At 52.2% G+C, this 17,311-nt stretch overlaps 1 protein-coding gene across 1 annotated transcript in view; it reads right to left on the bottom strand.

The window, feature by feature from the left end:
• Adora1 (adenosine A1 receptor) overlaps nt 1-17,311 on the bottom strand; it is a 33,312-nt gene that overhangs the window by 14,681 nt on the left and 1,320 nt on the right. The gene's annotated exons all lie outside the window — the stretch shown is intronic.

The following is a 17,311-nucleotide window of genomic DNA, read 5'->3' as shown; positions in this document are numbered from 1 at the left end:
CCTCCTCTTGTCCTCCCCACCCCTCCCACCAGGTTGTTCACCTTGGAAGAACGGGGAAGCACACAGCTGCTGCCAGCATCTCTGCAGGAGCCTGGCAAGGCAGCTTCACTGAGGCTTGATCAATAAATTCATTTTCAGTCACTTCTTCCACTCCTGCGAAGCCCTATAAATCACTCGCATCTGCCATGACCCTGGATGGGGGAATCTCACATCATGATGAGCGTGGGGGAGGATGGAGCTTATTAAATCAAAACCTGTTTTTTTTTTCCATCCACCATTCACGAAAACTTCAAAGGGCCATGCTCAGAGCTGGAAAAAGAAATTGCAGAGAGCTGGCAGAAATGGGCCTTGGGGAGCTGGGCCAGGCAAGAGTCAGGCAGGACACGCACTGCCAGCACGGGAAGGGGTGGACGCGGGAGCAGCGGCAGCAGGGCCTGCACAGTGGCTCCCACCTCAGCTGATACAAACACCTATGAGGGGCCATGTGGAGGGACCCCAGCTTTCAAGGACAGCAAAGGCCTGACCACCCACACTACCCGACCGCTACAGCTGGCCCTCACTCTTGCCAACACAGCACACCAGTTGGCCAGGGAAACAAGGCCCAGGCAACACACACAGTCTTTTGATCGGTGAACAGGGTCTGAGTGTGAACTGGACTCACACCGGTCGTATTAGCAAACCATGCCACTTCTCAGAACCTTAGAGTTTCTTCACCTGTAAAGTGGCACGGCTACCTGCCAGGCCCACCTCCCAGTGGTTCTATGGCTACCACTGGCCTGCAGCTTTAAATTCAGCCCCTCCTCTGCTGGGTGTACTACCATCCACTTCCAAGGATGAGCCTGGATGACTTTCCCAAACTTGAGCCCCTAGGGGCTGGAATTGGAACTGCAGCCCAGGCCAGCCACCTCCAAAGCCCATGTTTGTTTTCTGGCATTTAAAAAAATTCTGCAATTTTAATTGAATTGACAATGATAATTGGATATATTTATGAGTATATATATATGTGTATATATGTCACGTGATGCAGGGACTCCGGCTTTTAAGTCATTAGAGTTGATTTTAAAACATGTGTTTTGTTTCATGCACTGACATCCCAAAAGGCCGGCAGGAATCTGAGAGGGCGGGTCCGTGGTCTTACCTCCTCCCTGCTTCCCTGCCTGCCTGAGTTCCTTAAACTGTAGTGTGGATATGAATCACCTGGGGTCCTTTTGAAATGCGGGTTATGAGTCAGCGAGTCTAAGGTCAGAGCGCAAGTCTGCGTTCCCAACAAGTTTCCAGCAAATGCCAAGGCTGCTGGACCCTGGCCATATTTATAGCAGCAAGTCCCAGTGGTCCTTACCCCTATGTGGCAAAGAAGTACCTCTTCCCACTCAAAGGAAGCCCAGAAAGAGAAAGGCATTATCCTGCATCACACAGGAAATTGGAGCACAGCACAGCCCTGCAGGGTTCACCATAAATCCACCCACATAACCTGTCTCTCTCTCAGGGAGAAACACCTCCCCATGCGGGCAGGGAAAGCTGGGAGCAGAAGAGAGAAAGGCAAGAGGCTGCCCCTCAGCACCAAGCCATGCACACCACATTAGTACTGGCAAAGTACAGCCAGACTGCAATCTTGCCGGGCGTCCACAAGAGCTGGCAAGGTGGGGAGATCTGGGTCTGCTGTAGCCCTTTCACAGCGGCAGAACTGAGGCCCAGCAGAATGCAGCAAGGGCCCAAGGCAGTGGCTCAGCTGCTTAGTGCTGGAGCTGAGACTGAGCCCCATCTCCTTTGCAGGAAGCCTCTCCTGCAGGCACAGCCCCAACCCAGGACCCGGCCAGAGCCCGCCAGCGGCCCGGCCAGCCCATCTTCACTACTCTCAGCCCCGTGGACCTCAGGGGATTCTTTCTGCTGTGTGATGCTAGCAACACCTCCTGATTTAGCTTTCCTGTGTGACCGAGGCAGCCGTGCCACAAATGAGCACACCCGGGCTCTGGGGCTGGGGAGAAAGCAGGTAGGGCCTAAAGGAAAATGGACAGCAGGCCGGGCCAGGCCCACTGGAAGCCTCCAGCTCAGAAAGCTGAGCCTACATAGCTTAGCTACACTGACTTCTAATCTTCTCTGCAAGATCTTATACTCTGTCTCCCTCTTAGCCCACAAGCTCCTTAAGGACAGAGGCTATAATTCCCTACAGCCTGGAATCCCTGCGGACAGCCAGAAAGCACTCACTTTGTTATCTAACAGGCACACTTTCCAATCTCAGTTTTGCTGGCTGAGCAACAATTTTCAAGTTACTTTATATCCTAGTTTTCTATTGCTTTATTTGCAAAGGGAAGTTGGTACCAGTCTTGCAGAATTAAATAAAATCAATTATGCCCCCACCTAAGTCACCTAATGCTGTACCTGACATCAAAGAGACACTCAACACATAAGTACTTCCTCCCCGGGCAGGCTGCAAGTCTTCCTGAGGGCCCTGTTGTCCCTTGGATCTTGGCCCAAAGTGCCATGTGCCAAAAGCTTGGTGCCCTTGGGCCGGGGATTTGGCTAGTGGTGCCGCCACCTGCCTTGCAAGTGCAAGGTGCCAAGTTTGATCCCTGGTACCAAAAAAAAAAAAAAAAAAAAAGCTTGGTGCCCAGATGATGGTGTTGTTGTTGGTGGAAACATGAGGAAATGGGACCTGTTTGGAGGAAGTAGGTCACTAAGAGAGCATCTCAGAAAGGTGCTCTGGAGCCCTGGCCCCACCTTCCCCATCTCTCTGCCTCCTGGCTGCCATGGCTCTACTGCAAACTACCTGGCATGATCCTCAGGCCCTCAGGGGTCAAGCCAATCCACCATGGACTGAAACCTCAGAAACCATCAGCCAAAATAAATCTTTGCCCCTTTTAAATTGATTGTCTTGGGTATTTTGTCAGGGCAATAAAAGCTGACTAACACAGAACCTCTGGACCAAATAGCCCCTCTGGGTTCCTAGACTTCTTGAAGCAGCAAGGTGCCTAAAAGGAGCAGTTGCTGGAAGAAGGTGCCTGTCTGACATTTCAGAGCAGCGGCGTTGCACACGCTCATCTGTGCACGGGGCTTCCTCCACCTCCTGGCCCTGCCATAGCTACTTCCCCAATGCTAGCTTGCTAACTCCAGGCCTTGTGAAGGAACTCCTCCAGCCACTGTCCACACCAGCTGCAGCAGCGACAGACACACACCTGCGTGCCACCATCTATTGATCCCCCTCCTCCCTCTCACCAAACAGCAGGAATGGAGAGGAATGAGCCTGTGTTGCCAGGGGGCAGACATTTGGTTACACAAGCTTTCGTGCATGTTTCTCTCCACAACCCCCATGAGATAGATGTTATCACTTCCACTTGACAGACATGGAGACTGAAGCTCCCAGAAAATGGTCACTGGTGGCATCCTTGCAGGCAGCAGCCCTGAGAAGTCAGGGAGGGATAGTGAGTTCCATTTGCTGATGAGGACACAGCCAAATGGGCACAATGACAACCCAAGCCCAGAGTTCGGGCCTCCTGGTTCCCAGCCCCCTCTGTGCTGAGCAGATTGAAGGGAGACTCCAAGGCTCATTTATTCCCCAAATATTTATTTAGTGTTCAAAGTTCTCAGTATGTAAGATACCGAGATCTGTAACAACACCTAACATTTACCCAACTCATATTATGTACAAAGCACTATGTTCAGTGCTCTACAGGATTATCTCACTAAGCAATCTCAGCACCTCCACATACATTGTTCCCCTACTTCACCGAGGGGAAACCAAGAGACTAAATGGTCTGCCACCTGAAACCAGGGTAGACTTCGGCATGGGCCCTTATCCCCGGAGACACAAGCCTTTGCTTCCAAGGCTCTGAGAATACAACGATCTCCCCAGTTCTGCCCAGCTTGAAGGTCCCCCCATCACTGACCTTCACAAGTGCTCCCTTCAACTTTGTTTCTTCAGTCTTCGCTGTGCACTGTCACAGCCCTGCCACACTGGGACAAGAAGATCAGGGCCCAGGGAAGGTCCCCTCGCTGCCCATATGGACTTGGTCTTCCGCTAAGGGAGGGACCAAGGCTCATCCTCAGTCCCTGTGCAGAGGCCCCAGAACTGCCAGGGTCCTGGACCGGTTAAAGTGCAGCAAAAGCCTGCACAAGCGACTGCCGTGTACGCCCCCGGCCCACCTCCTGCCTTCCTTGTGTGTGCAGGGAATTGGCAGTGGCCCAGGGCCTCCCTTCTGCAGGTCTCACTGCCGTAGGTGAGTGTGGGCAGAGTGCAGGCTCCTCTCCCAAACCCAGAGCTCACCAGAGCCCCAGCAGGAGGTCTCAGGGTGGCAGCACCAGAGAGGGAGTAGGCTCCTGGCCAAGTGCCCAGCGCCGTGGCTTCCCACTCCCCCTCCCCTCCCCACGACAGCCAAATTCCTTCTCTCTCTGGGGTCTTTCCGTCCACATAGCCTGATCCCACAGCAAGCGTAAGCTCCATCTGCCCCTCAGTGCCAGCCCACGAGGCCCAAGCTTGGGCACCACCTGAGCCGAGGGCTGGGCGTGAGGTCCCGCACACATGCACACCAGGGCCCGCCACTGACGGGCAACAAAGCCTCTCTCCCTTCCTGTCCCGGGAGCACCACTTCATAGGCAATTCTCCGCGGCAGGGACTGGAAATAAGCCCGTTTTGTAAAGCAGACCCTGAGACACAGAGGCAAGGCATTGCCCAGATCACCCAGCGGTCAGGGTTGGGGGGTCAAGGCTCAGATTCAGGTGATTTCGTTCATCCATTCGGTTTTTTGTTCAACAATTCTGGTTCCACTTCCCTGCAGTGTGAATGTTAGCAAGCCGTTTAGTGTCCCTGAGCTGAGTGTGGGCATGGGGATATATTTCACTATTAGCATAAAACACAACTAGAGCCTCTTCAAAAAACCGCGCAAAGATTTAGTTGAGGTGATCCAGGCAAGGTGCTCAGCCCAGGGCCTAACAAACCCTACATGCTCTGGAGTCACCCCTACCACTCTGATTCACTGAACATCAAAGACAGGGGCACTAAGCCACTGTCACCTCCGCATCTGATCCTGGGTGTGTGTGGTCTTAATGTCAGATCCCTCTCTCTGACTGTTCTCCTCAACCCCAAGGCCCAGGGAGGGAGGGAAGTGACAGGCCAGAGGACAGGGACAGTGAGCCTGGGGCTGGGGCTGAGCACCTGGCTGGACAGTGACCTTGTGCTCGTGTGCCCGGCCTGTTCCAGGCCTGCTCAGGCCTCTTGCCAGAGCAGCAGCTGGGAACTTGTCAGTCTCCCCACGAGGCTGTAAGTCTGTGCCCTTGAGGACAGACTGTGTTGTCAGAAAGCGCTTGTTAATTGAACCTGTAAACTGTGTCTGTGTTGTGGGCACAAGAGGATCAGCCTGGATCAGCCTGGCCAGGAGACCTGTGTGGACCTGGAGAAGGAGGGACTGACGTGTGGGGCAGGCCAGGTTGAAGAACAGGTCTGGAAGCCTAGAATATTATTCCTTTCTTTTTTCAGTACTAGTAATGAACCCAGGACCTTCATTCACATTGAGCTACCTCCCCAGTCCTTTTTTAAGGACTAAGTAGCCAGGGTGAGCTTGAACTTATGAGCCTCCTGCCTCAGCCTCCCAGCATGTGCCACAGCTCTTGGATAGAACATTATTTTTGACTTATAAAATAAACAGCTATGACACACACACACACACACACACACACACACTCACATCCAGTGTGCATGTGTGAACACACACCCCCAGAGGAGAGGCAGTGCTGACAGAGGGGCTCTGTGCCATCACACACAGCACTCCCAGGCTGTCACCGGCCCACGGGCCCCACAGACACAGCCGCTGTGTGTCGTCCGCATGGCTGTCATCAGAGTTCATCACAGCCCTGACTGAGGCTGGGGTCTCAGACAGTGTCAGGCCCACAGCAGCCTTTGCCTCCACTCCCCGGGGGGCCCTGGGGATGACGGGGTGGGGGGCTGTTCACACCCTGAAAGCAGAGATCAGCACCCTTCTCCCTAGGCGGGCACGGGGTGGGATCCGGGCTGACTTCCCAGGAATGTTCCCCTTTTCACCTGCGCAGGCCAACGTGAAACAGCCATTTCCTCCCTCCCTGCCCAGCTGCCCTCCTCTCTCCAGCTGAGCTCTCTGCTTCCTGCACTGCACAGGCGTGAACCAGGCACCCGCTCTGTACACAGGTGAGGTGCTGGCCACCAGGAGCCAGTCGGGCAGAGGGACAGACCCACGCCTTCCCTGCATATGTGACTCAATTTTGACACTGACCTGAACCCAAGGGATCACGGCGGTCACATAACATCTGGAGGTGAGTGACAAACAAGCTTTGCATTATTTAACAATAGCAATAACCCCCATTTACTGGGCGCTACTGAGCCAGCCTCTAAAATACATTATCTCTCAGCCTCACGGCCACCCTGGAAGAAAATATTCAAAAGCCTGTTTTACAAAAGACAAAACAGAAGCCCAGAAAGGTTAAGCAACTCATTCAAGACAACACAGTTCTAAGGGAAGCTGAAGTAGGATTTTTGCACGGATCTGTCTGCCTGGAGAGACCACTGTCACCCTCGTGTCACTAATGCATCTCTGGAAAGCAGGGGGATGGAGCTGCCTCTCTGAAAGGCAGACCATTAAAAACATGGGTAGCGGTGCTTTCTCAATACACCTTTGCGGCTCCTGTCCCCAGGAGAATCGCTGGTGTCCTGCACACAGGAACTGGGTGGGTGTGCACAAGAGCCCTTGGCTCAGTGGGGACAAAAAAGGGGCCTGAGAAGCAGCTCTTCCCTTGCCCCAGTCCCTGCCACCCCCCACCAGGGGCGGGAGCTCAAAATTGGAAACCAGTGGCCTCAGAGCAAGTGGCACCCCATCAGCACTGCCAACTTCCCCGCAAGGCCCTTCTGCTCCTTGAGGCGAAGAAGCACGTTTCTACGTGGAAGGGCTGCTATGAGTAGGCCAGGGTGGCGGGGACGCCGTACACCCATGCCAGCCTTGGGCCTCGCAGCCTGTCTGCTGCGCCATCGAGGCTGGGCTAGAGCCAGCACTTGAACTGCTCACTTATAGACTGACTCTGCTGCATCACTGAAATGGGACCGTCCAGTGTTCTGCCACAGAGGTGAGGGGGCCCCGCCTGCGAAAGGGCCACATTCCCTGTGCACAGGGCTAACTCACCCCATGGTGCAGACCACTGGAGGGAGTGAGGCTCTGGGGGCCCACTTCCCTGGCCAGGACCCTCCCTAGGCTCGCTGAGGATGAGCAGAACTTGGGGTACAGCACAGGGCCCCGCTGGCCCCACCAGCAGAAGCCGGTAGCCTCCTGAGAAGTGAGCGGGGAGCAGGAGCTGGAGCAGCCAGAGGTGCCCGAGAAGCTTGTTGACAGACTCACCCACATCTCCCCTCAATTTCTTCTTCCTTCTCCATCGCTAGAAATGCACCGCCATCTGCCCATAAAGCAGCGAGCCATCTCCAGCTCTGACAGCTGGTGCACTCCCAGTCAGTACTCACTGTAGCCTGCCGAAGTCTTTCCAATTGTTTCTAGGCCTCCTCCTCACTCCTGGCTGTCCCCCAGCCTGCCCTCCTTGCCGGCTCTGTGTCCTACCTGACCCCACTCCAACGTCCCTACAGCAGGAAGCCTGACGTTCTTATGTTAATACATTGAATTACACTGATTGATTTTTTTTTCAAATGCTAAACCACCCTTGCATACATGGAATAAACCATTTTGGTGGTGATATATTATCCTCTCTGTTTCATCGGATTAGATTTGCTAATATTTTGTTAACGATTTTTGCCTTTTTTAAAATGTAATTTGAATTATGTCATTCCTTGCTTGAACCACTCAGGCTCAGGATACTCCGAATAAAATCCAAACCGTTGCCAACCAGCCGAAAGGCCTACCAGCCCCTACCTAAGTCCTCAGGCCCTCACAGGTCTCTCTGGACATTGACACAGGATTTTGGAGACGCCACTGACCAGGGCCTGCCACAGAGAATAGCAGAGCGGCTTTCTTCCTCAAACTGTCACTGTAGCCACCTGCCCCTTCACATACTGTTGGCTTTCTCCCAACTTGTCTGTAAGTGCCATGAAGACAGGGACCAGCATGTGTCTAGCACTTCCGCACCGATGAAGGGACCTAGTCTCTCCTTCTCCCTGCCTGAGCTTGGTGTAGCTGAACCTGGCTGCTGAGAAACACAGAAGCCTGAGACTGTCTCCGCGCAGACTCGTCACCCTGAGTTTCAGGTGGGCCCTTCACGCCGCCGCCTACTGCGCTAGGCTTCCCAAGTCCAGTCATTCTTGCACTTCCTGGAGAATTATTTCACACTCGCTACTCTCCAACACCACCCACTGCATCCTCACTCTCAGCAGATGACCCCGCTTCCCACTCCACAGAGAGAACGGGAACAGGAGAGAATTTCACCTACCAGCATCTGCACGGAAGCCTGCCAGAATCCTGTGCAACGTCGACTCCTCCATTGATGGCCTAGATCCAACCCTACTTGCCTACACAAGAACATGGTATCTGAAGTTCTCTCCTTTGTTCCATCCTCACTGTTTCACTCCCTACTGGATCACTTCAGTCAGCACGCACACATTCCAACCTTCCTCCTATCTTCAAAAATAACGCAAAGCAAATGCCTCCTTCCCACTTCTCCTGACTGCTACTGCCCCATTACTTTGCTCTCTGGAGCAAATTCCTCGAAAGAGTAATCTACACTCTTAGTGTGGCTGCCTTCGATTCCACTCCTCTTCTCTCCCGAGCCTTCTCCAATCAGGCTTTCTGCCCCCACCACTCCGTTGACCTTGTCCTTGTCAGGGTCACCCATGGGTCAGCTACGACAACGGTAACTCTAAGTCCTCATCTCTCATCACCCGTCGGCAGCATTTGAAGCAGCCAATTTCTTGCCCCTCTTTGAAATATTCTTCTGCATTTGGCTTCCAGGATGACGCATTTTGAGCTCTGGTTTTTTCCTCCTATATCTGGGGGTCTCGGGTCTCCCTCGGACTCCTTTGCTAGTGCACCCTCTTCTCCCCATTTTCTCAAGGACTGGTCGTTGGGCCTCTTCTTCACCTGCGTTTTCTCTCTTGGGGATCTAATCCAGTGTAGGAGTCAGCCTTCCCAGTACTGGGACAAAATACCCAACACCTGCAACTTAAAGGAGGCGGGAGTTCAAAGACTCAAACCCAGTGAGCCACCTCCTCCAGCCAGGCCCTGCCTCCTAACAGCACATTTGCCCACGAACTCATCAATGGATTAACCCACTGATCGATATAGTCCAAAAGCCCCACCTCTGAACACAGAAGACTTTTGGGAGTCATTTTAGATCTAAACCGTAACACCCAGCCGGGTGGATTTCTACTCTATCTACATGCTGGTGGCCCTGACATTTATATCCCCAGGTCAAGCTTCTGTCCTGGCCTGCACTCTCATCCCTCCAGCTGCCTGCTCAGCACTGCAGTGACAGATCCGATAGACTCCCCACACCAAACGTGTCCGCATCTCAACTCTTTCTGCTTGCAGATCCTGCACCATCTTCAGCCTTTCCCGTCTTGGACGATGCCAACTTCATCCTCATCCAGTGCTCAGGACTAAAGTATGGTCATGGTGAGTCCTCTTTCCTACACCCAACCCATGAGTAAATTCCCCTGTGCACTCCATAAACAACCTCTTTGGCCCTTCAAAATACATCCAGAATTCAGACAAATCGTCGTAGTGCATTCATACAATGGACTTCTAACAGCAGTGGGGTAGAACTGCTTCACACAGACACGGGGATGGATCGCAACCTTAATTTTCGGTGTCAAAAGCCAGGCATAAAAAGGTACGTACTGCTCAATTCCATTTCTAAATGTTCCTAACAGGCAAAATCAGTCACTGTGGGTAAAGATCAGAATAGTGGTTACCTTTTGAGGGTTACTGATCGACCCCGCTGGGGTTCTGGAAATGTTTTAAATATTGACCTGGGTAGATGGTGGCTACCTGAGTATTACACACATATGTCCAAAACCTACTGAGCCATACACATATAATGCATGTACTTTACTGTATGAAAAATTTACTTTAATGAAAAGGCAATAAAATGGTGAATTTTTAAAATGTACATCCAGAATGAGACACTTGTCACTACCTCCTCCGCCTCCGTTCAGTCAAGTCACCTCCATCTTCTCTCACCGAAACTGCTGTAGTAGCTCCTAACAGGTCTTCGGCTTGCACCCTGCCCCTAAAGCTTATTCTCAACACAGTGCCACAGCAATCCTTTAAAACCTAGGTCAGATCATGTCCCTCCCCTTTCCTAAGCTTGGCAATGGCTCCTCCTTTCTCTCAAAATAGAAGGATCGGTCCTTCCAGAGACCTCTTTGCCATATATGGACCAGCAGTTCATCATCTCCACCACTCTCCCCCTTATCACTCCCCCCTGGCCACACAGGTCTCCTTGCTGGCCCCCAACACATTCCTACCGAGGACCTTGGCTTGAGTTATCTTTCCTGCATAGTGCATTCTCCTGATATGTGCATGGTGTATTCTCTCACCTCCAAGATTTGGCTTAAGTGGTGTCTTCTCTAGGAAGCCTCCCTTACTATCCTACTTTTCTGTGCTTGTTGTTGTTGTTTGTTTGTTGTTTTGGTACCGGGGATCAAACTCGGATCCTTTCACTTGCAAGGCAGGCGGTGGAACCACTGAGTTAAATCCCGGGCCCCTGACTATCCTACTTTAAATCGCAGTCCTTTCTCCCCTGCCCTAGCAGGCATTCCCAGGCCCACTTACCCCGCTCTTTTTGCTCACTTCAACTGCACATTTTACCCTCTAGCACTGTATAATTCAAGCATTGTGTTTGTTAATTGGCGCCTGTCTGCCAGTCCATGAGAAGGCAGGCTCCATGAGAATCTGGATGTTTTCTTAATGAATGTATCCCAAGAACCCATAACAGTGCCTGATACATATGAGGCACTCAAAGAGTGTTTGTTGAATGAATGAATGAACGAATGAATGAACAGATCTATCTACACTATGATCCTGTGTGGGGACAAGCCAGGGTGACCAGTTTCTCTCCTTTCCCAAAGGCAGAGGAGTTCTGGAAGAAGGTAGCAGGAAGACAGGTCCAAAGCGCTTCTTCCACATGACTCCAGCTGCAGAGAGTGAGTGGGGATAGAGCCCAGGCCCTGCAGGCACCATCTTTTGCTGTCCCTGCTCCCACCGTGAGCAGGTGGGGGTTTTCTCCTTGGCCACCTTGGTCTGTAGAAATCAATACTCTCAAGGGTGATGAAGAGCTCCCAGACAGAGGCAGAGACTCAGCCAGGCTGCCCTTTTCTGTATCTCCAGGCCCAACGAAGTGCCTGGCCCATAGCTCAGAGCCTGTTTATAAAATAGATAAATGGATATCACCCGTGCCCAAGCCCACACCTCTCTGCAATCCTGCTAAGGACAAACTGCCAGGCTAAGGAACAAGATAAATGGTCTCTTTTTAGGTTTCAGGGAAGCCCCTGCCAGCTGCCTCCGACTTCTTTTTGTTGTTGTTGGTACCAGAAATCGAACTCAGGACTTTATGCTTGCAAGGCAGGCGGCAGAACCACTCAGCTAAATCCCTGGCATGCCTCCAACATTTTGTCTGCCTTCAAGTGGATATTTCCAAAGGGACAAGAGTGCCAAGCCCCCCCGCCCAGCCTCCCCTTCTTCTCCCCATTGCCCGCTGCCAGCCTTTTCTTTGTTCTATAGCAACTGACAGCCTCCTCTGAGCCTGAATTCAGATGCTGAGGTTAAAGGGGTCATCCACACACCTCAAGGAGCTGTATGTGTCAGCCTCCTTCTGCTCTGTTCTGTGCCTACCTGCCCTGTGGGCCCAACCGAGACATAGCACAAGCCAAGCCCTCTCCCCTAGAGACTGCTCCCCTCCACACAGGGCAAAGAAGAGGATGCACAGGCCTCAGAGAATAAAGAGTAGGCAATAGGACCACACCCTGAGCCCATACAGCCTTGCCCTCCCCAGCCCAGGAGGGTAAATGGGCTAAGGGATGCCAATCGCCCTTCTGGGGATTTGCAGTTTGGGTGAAATGGGCAAGGGGTCAGCGAGGATTGAGTAAAAGGAGTTAGGAAACATTTAGCCTCATGAGAAAAGCCTTTCAGATAGAGGTTATGCTGTTAGAGCTGTTATGCAGATAGCGGAGGCCCAGCCCAGGAGTCTACACTTGCCTCCAACCCTAGGAACAATGTGAATTGCTAAAGTGTTTCTGTAATAATATGAAATCGGTAACAACCTGCATGGCCACCAATGTAAGAGAGAATAAATAAAATATGATATCCAGATACTCATGTATTCTAAAAATGCCTACAGCATGCCTTTAGGCGGACATGAACAGGGACCTGGTCCTGGCTCTTGGGATTTCCCAAGCCCAAGAAGAGAGACATTAAATAGAAAACTCCCTGGTCCACAGTAATGTGGCAGGGGGAGTAAACCCAGCCTAAGTACCTAACGGAGAAAATGAACCTGATCGGGGGAGAGGATTCCCTAAGGAAAAGCTGTTGTAGCTGAGACCTACAAGATGAGTAATAATACAGTCCGGGCTGGGGATGTAGCTCAGTGGTGCCGTGCCTTCCTGGCAAGCACAAGGTGCTGAGTTCGATTCGCTGTACCCTCCCCCCAAATACTCTCCAATATTAAGGTCATCGTAGAAGTTCTTAAAAATAATTTTAAATAGGGAGGGGAGGAGGGGGTGAAGGGAGGGCAGGGACACGGGGAAAAATGAGAACCAAGACCTGTCATGTAAAGGTACAAGATCCCAATAATGAATGTAATTGTACTGTATGCCTAAAATGTACCAATAAACTTAATGTAAAAAATAATAATTTTAGTTGACATGAGAAATATTTACAATAGAATGCTAAGTGAATAAATGGGATAGAAAACCATATATAGATAGATGCTCCCAATATGTAAAAATAGTATCACTATGTGTGTGTGTGTGTGTGTGTGTGTGTGTGTCCAGAAAATTTTTCCAGAACACCAAAATGTTAACAGTAGTTGTCTATAGGTGGTACAAGTATGGGTGATTTTACCATATTTTTCTCTTTCCTACATTTCTCACAAGTCAAACTGCTTTTATGCTCAAAAACAAAAATCAAACATCAGCGTGCAGCCCCTACAGCTGGCTCCACCCTGGTAGAAGAGGTCCTCCAGAAAACACCTTGGCCATTCCCCACTTCTAAGCAGCCGGCAAATGGGCAGGTGGCCCTCAGGCACTCGGAGCTTTCCTGGCACCCATCCCTACTCCAGAGGGTCAGCTTCTACCCTTAAAACTAAACCAAGGCCTCCACGGTGAAAGCCCCAGACTCCTTGGAATAACCCACTAGGAGGCTGTCCCGTTGCAGAGACAGCTTTTTTCATCACAAAGCAACTCCCTGTGCCTTCCAGGGATTTGCTGGCTAACAGGTTGAAGCTACATTTTTCTTTTCTGTTCCTTCCTACTATTCTGGTTACTGTTCCTACTCAAGCCTTTATATCAGAGGCAGAGTAGCAAGAGTCTGGAATCGGGAGGAAGAAAGAGCTCCCAGCCAAATGACCTTGAGCAAGCTCCTAGCTCCCTGGACCTCAGCCCACAAGTATGAGGGGCTGAGCTCCAGGCCTCCTCCTGCAGCTCCAAGGCCTATGACTAATGCATCCTTGGACAGAGGATGAAAGACGGGCTACCTCTCCTGGACGCAAACAGACACCTGACAGAAGCTGTTCTGGGACCCAGAGACCACGGACACCTGCTGGGTTACGCCAGCACATGAGACACTCTAGTTGTTGAGAGAAGCCCAGGTGGCCGGGCTCAGGAGGGCTAACTTGGTGTCTAAAAACAAATACATCCCAATCTACCAGATTTCTGTCCCTACTCGAGCTGGGCCCAGCATGTGGGCCTCCTCCACTCTTTGCAGGGCTCCTCTGGGTTGGTGACCCAGTGAGGTAGGCTTCCAGCTGCGGACAAAAGCAGGGCCACCAACTGCCCACTGGAGTAAAGGTGGGGATCAGGGAGACGCTGCACGCTCCTGAGCAGTGCATGGAGGCCATTGGCAAAAGTCAAAGGAGAAAAAATCACCCCACTGACAGCTTTGTGGAAACTTCCGCATAAACATTACCACTGGTTGTGCTGCTGCGACTCACGCTTGGGCTCCCAGATGAGAGGTATGTGACAGACAGGGCTGGATTCAAACCCGCCTCTGTTCCTGACATGCTGTTTGTCTGGGAATATTCCTGAAGCTTCCCAGCCTCAGACCTCAGTTTATCTAAAGAATTATCTACAGAATGGGGGTCCCAATAACCTCTACCACTGAGTACCTATGGACACTGCATGAGACAAAGTATGTAACAAACAGCATTGCGCCAGACAGCACTGGTGAGAATCAGGATAAGGCAGAACCACAGGGAGTGAGAGCCAAAGGAACCTCAGTGACCTTGAATCCAACCCTTCAGTTGGCAGGAGGGAAAAGCCTCGAAGAGGTTGACTGGCTTTTCCAAAGCTGCACCACTACCCAGTAAGAGAGCAAGGCACAAACGTGAGTCTGACTGGCTTCCAAATACCCAACAGCCCTTCATGTCACACCAACCCATCCATGGGCAGCCCTTGCTAAGGTCTCCTTTCTGCAGAAAAGGCTTTGGTCAGGGAAGCCCCTGGAGGAGCCACGAAATTGCCACAGGATGCCACCAAGAAAGCTCTGGTGGAGGAAGTGCGGTGATGAAAGCTGAAGATTTCCTAGAACTAGGAGCAAGAAGAATAGAATACCAATTACCAATCCTGGGTAGGTGCCACGCAAATAGCATGCAAACAACACACAAATGATCATATTATTGATGAATCAACAACCTGAGCTTTTTTAAAAATGTGTAACTGGACCACACTGCACAACGTGAATTTCTTTTCGCTCTTGGATTTTTGCCAAGTAGAATGAAATAAAATCTGTGGTGGACTGACCAACCCATGGCTCACTCAGTGAAGGCCTGGCTGACTCCTGTGTCCAGAGGTCCGGACATGCCTCACCAACACTGAGTCAGTGTCAGCCCTGGGCCCACGGCCACATCCATCCGTGACTGGCATGTCAGGGCAGGGAGAGAAGGGTCTCACTGACTTGGCAGCTGCTGACTCCAGCCGAGCAAAGGACAGTGGGACGGAGTGTACTGCAGGGCATATGGGCAGTGACAGGCAAGGACCTAGAGGGGCCCAAACCTCTCCAGGAGCCCTGCTCGGGGAGCTAGGCCCCGAGTGACTTGGGAGGAAGGCTCTTCTCCAGCAGGCAGGGCTCTGCTGCTGAGGGTGCTGAAGGAGCCACACAGAACTAGAGGGGACAGCAGTGATCAGAACCCTGAGATAGGATGGGGGACGGCAAGAAGCCTAGAGGTTAGACACCTGACAGGGCTACTTGAGGCCCTGGAAGCTCAGCCAGTTCAACCAGCATTTACCAAGTGTCTGGCATGGACGCCGTGGACAACTCACGGAAGCAGAGAAGACATGGTTGCTGCCCGGCTCACTGGCCTTGAGGCACCAACAGTTCACCGGGAGAGAAGAAACAGGTACCCACAAAATAGTACTTTAATGCTTCTTTGGAAAGGGGTTGTGTCTTCAGGTGTATCTGTGTGTTGCCGTATGAGAGCACAGCGTTTGCAGGAGTGGGGCGGGAGAAGATAGGCCTTGCCTATCCAGTCCTACTTTAAGCCACATATATTAATAATGATAACAAAGCAACTAACATAAACCCACCACTTATAGCTTGCATATATATATCGAGCCCAATACTGAGTGCTTTATATGTATGAGTTCATTATATTCTTCCAATAATTCCAGGCAGTAGGCACTATTATTAATGCCCTCTTTTATAGATGAGGACATTAAAGTTTAAAGAGGTTAAATAAGCGACCTCACCAAGGTCACATGGCTAGAAATCCATAGCAAGGAGTCGATCCCAGGCCTGGATCGGATATTACCCATGCCCCTGCCTCTGCTCTCAGAACACAGGACGGCCCCCCTGCCAGCTCTAAGACTATCTGCAGATCCCACACACACAGCTGGCTCCGTCTGCACCCCCACAGGGCAAGGAGGGCCCATTCTGCCATCTGTGACCTCTGTCACATGGTGACAGGACCTGGGCTAGCCTCGGCACTCACTCAGCAGAGTTTCTCCAGCAGCCTCCTTATAGCTGCACATCCGCCTGCCTTTCCTAATGGGGCCACGCGTGGCTATAATGGTCGGGCTCCAAGTCCCAGCCCATCTATCTAATGGGCTGAGACCGGCTTCGTCCGTGCAGCCCAGCAACAACCCAGGCCTAATGGCAGCTGAAGGTCTCTTGGTACTGAGCTGACCGGGCTTCTGAGCTGTGTTCCTTTCTCCCCTGAGCAGCAATCTACACCCCACATTTCCTGGCAAACTTTGTGGCTGCCAGAGAGACAGACAGGGCAGAGAGCCTGGCACAGAGGTGCTGGGCCCAGGGCTGGGGAAGGAGGCTGGATGGCTGAGTTAAGCCTCTTCCCCATTGGCTTCCGGAGCACCTCCGAGGCTGCTTCCCGTTAAAGCTCCTGCTCCACCTCCTCTATGGGATCATGGGGACAGCAGGGAAATCAGCGTGAAAAGAGCCTCGGAAAAGTTCAGCATGCACAAATGTGACTGCAGGAGAACCCTGAGTGCCCAGGCCTTTCCGGGCAAGCTGCCAAGGCAGACCAGAGTCCCACGGCCCAGATACAAGACCTAGGAAGCTACACCAGGCTGGCAGGTGCTGGAGATGGCCAGGGCTCCCCATCAGAAAAGGAATGTATTGGTGACAAGAATGCAGGGGAGGCTGGGCCAGGGATTTAGCTCAGTGGTGCTGCCTCCTGCCTTGCAAGCTCAAGAACCAGAGTTCAATCCCCGGTACCAAAAAAGTAGAGGAGGCAAACACACTCACAGAAGCGTCCCAGCAGGGCCAATTCCTGGCAGTGTGCCCAGGCACTCGCTGGCACTTGGTAGCACTGCTTGGTGATGAGATTATGGCCTGGCAGGGAGCCCCAGTGTAGACAGATACCCAAACTAAGGACTGCCACTATCGGGCCACCCACCCCGGTGCTGCCTGGAAGCAGATAAGCCCTCTGATAGGACTGGCAGAGAGACACACACGCTTCTGTGGCAGGATGAGAACTGGGAGCCAGCACCAGCATTTCCCTCCTGCCTGCAACATAGGTCCCGTGAGGTGAGTGGGAGCCGGGCAGAGGTAATCAGACTGCCTGGCTTGGCAGGACAGCCCCCAGGGGTGGAGCCGGCCAACAGAGGCACCTGGAGAGGCTAAAGAGGTCTTCAGGAAGCCGCCCTGTCTGGTAGAATAAGCAGCACCCCCCCCCCAGTCTGGGG

Source organism: Fukomys damarensis, unplaced genomic scaffold (assembly GCF_012274545.1).
Source record: "Fukomys damarensis isolate Sample0158 unplaced genomic scaffold, DMR_v1.0_HiC HiC_scaffold_11, whole genome shotgun sequence".
NCBI classification, from domain to species: domain Eukaryota; kingdom Metazoa; phylum Chordata; class Mammalia; order Rodentia; family Bathyergidae; genus Fukomys; species Fukomys damarensis.
The sequence above is the reverse complement of the archived record's forward strand: the minus strand, read 5'-3'. Positions and strand labels throughout refer to the sequence as shown.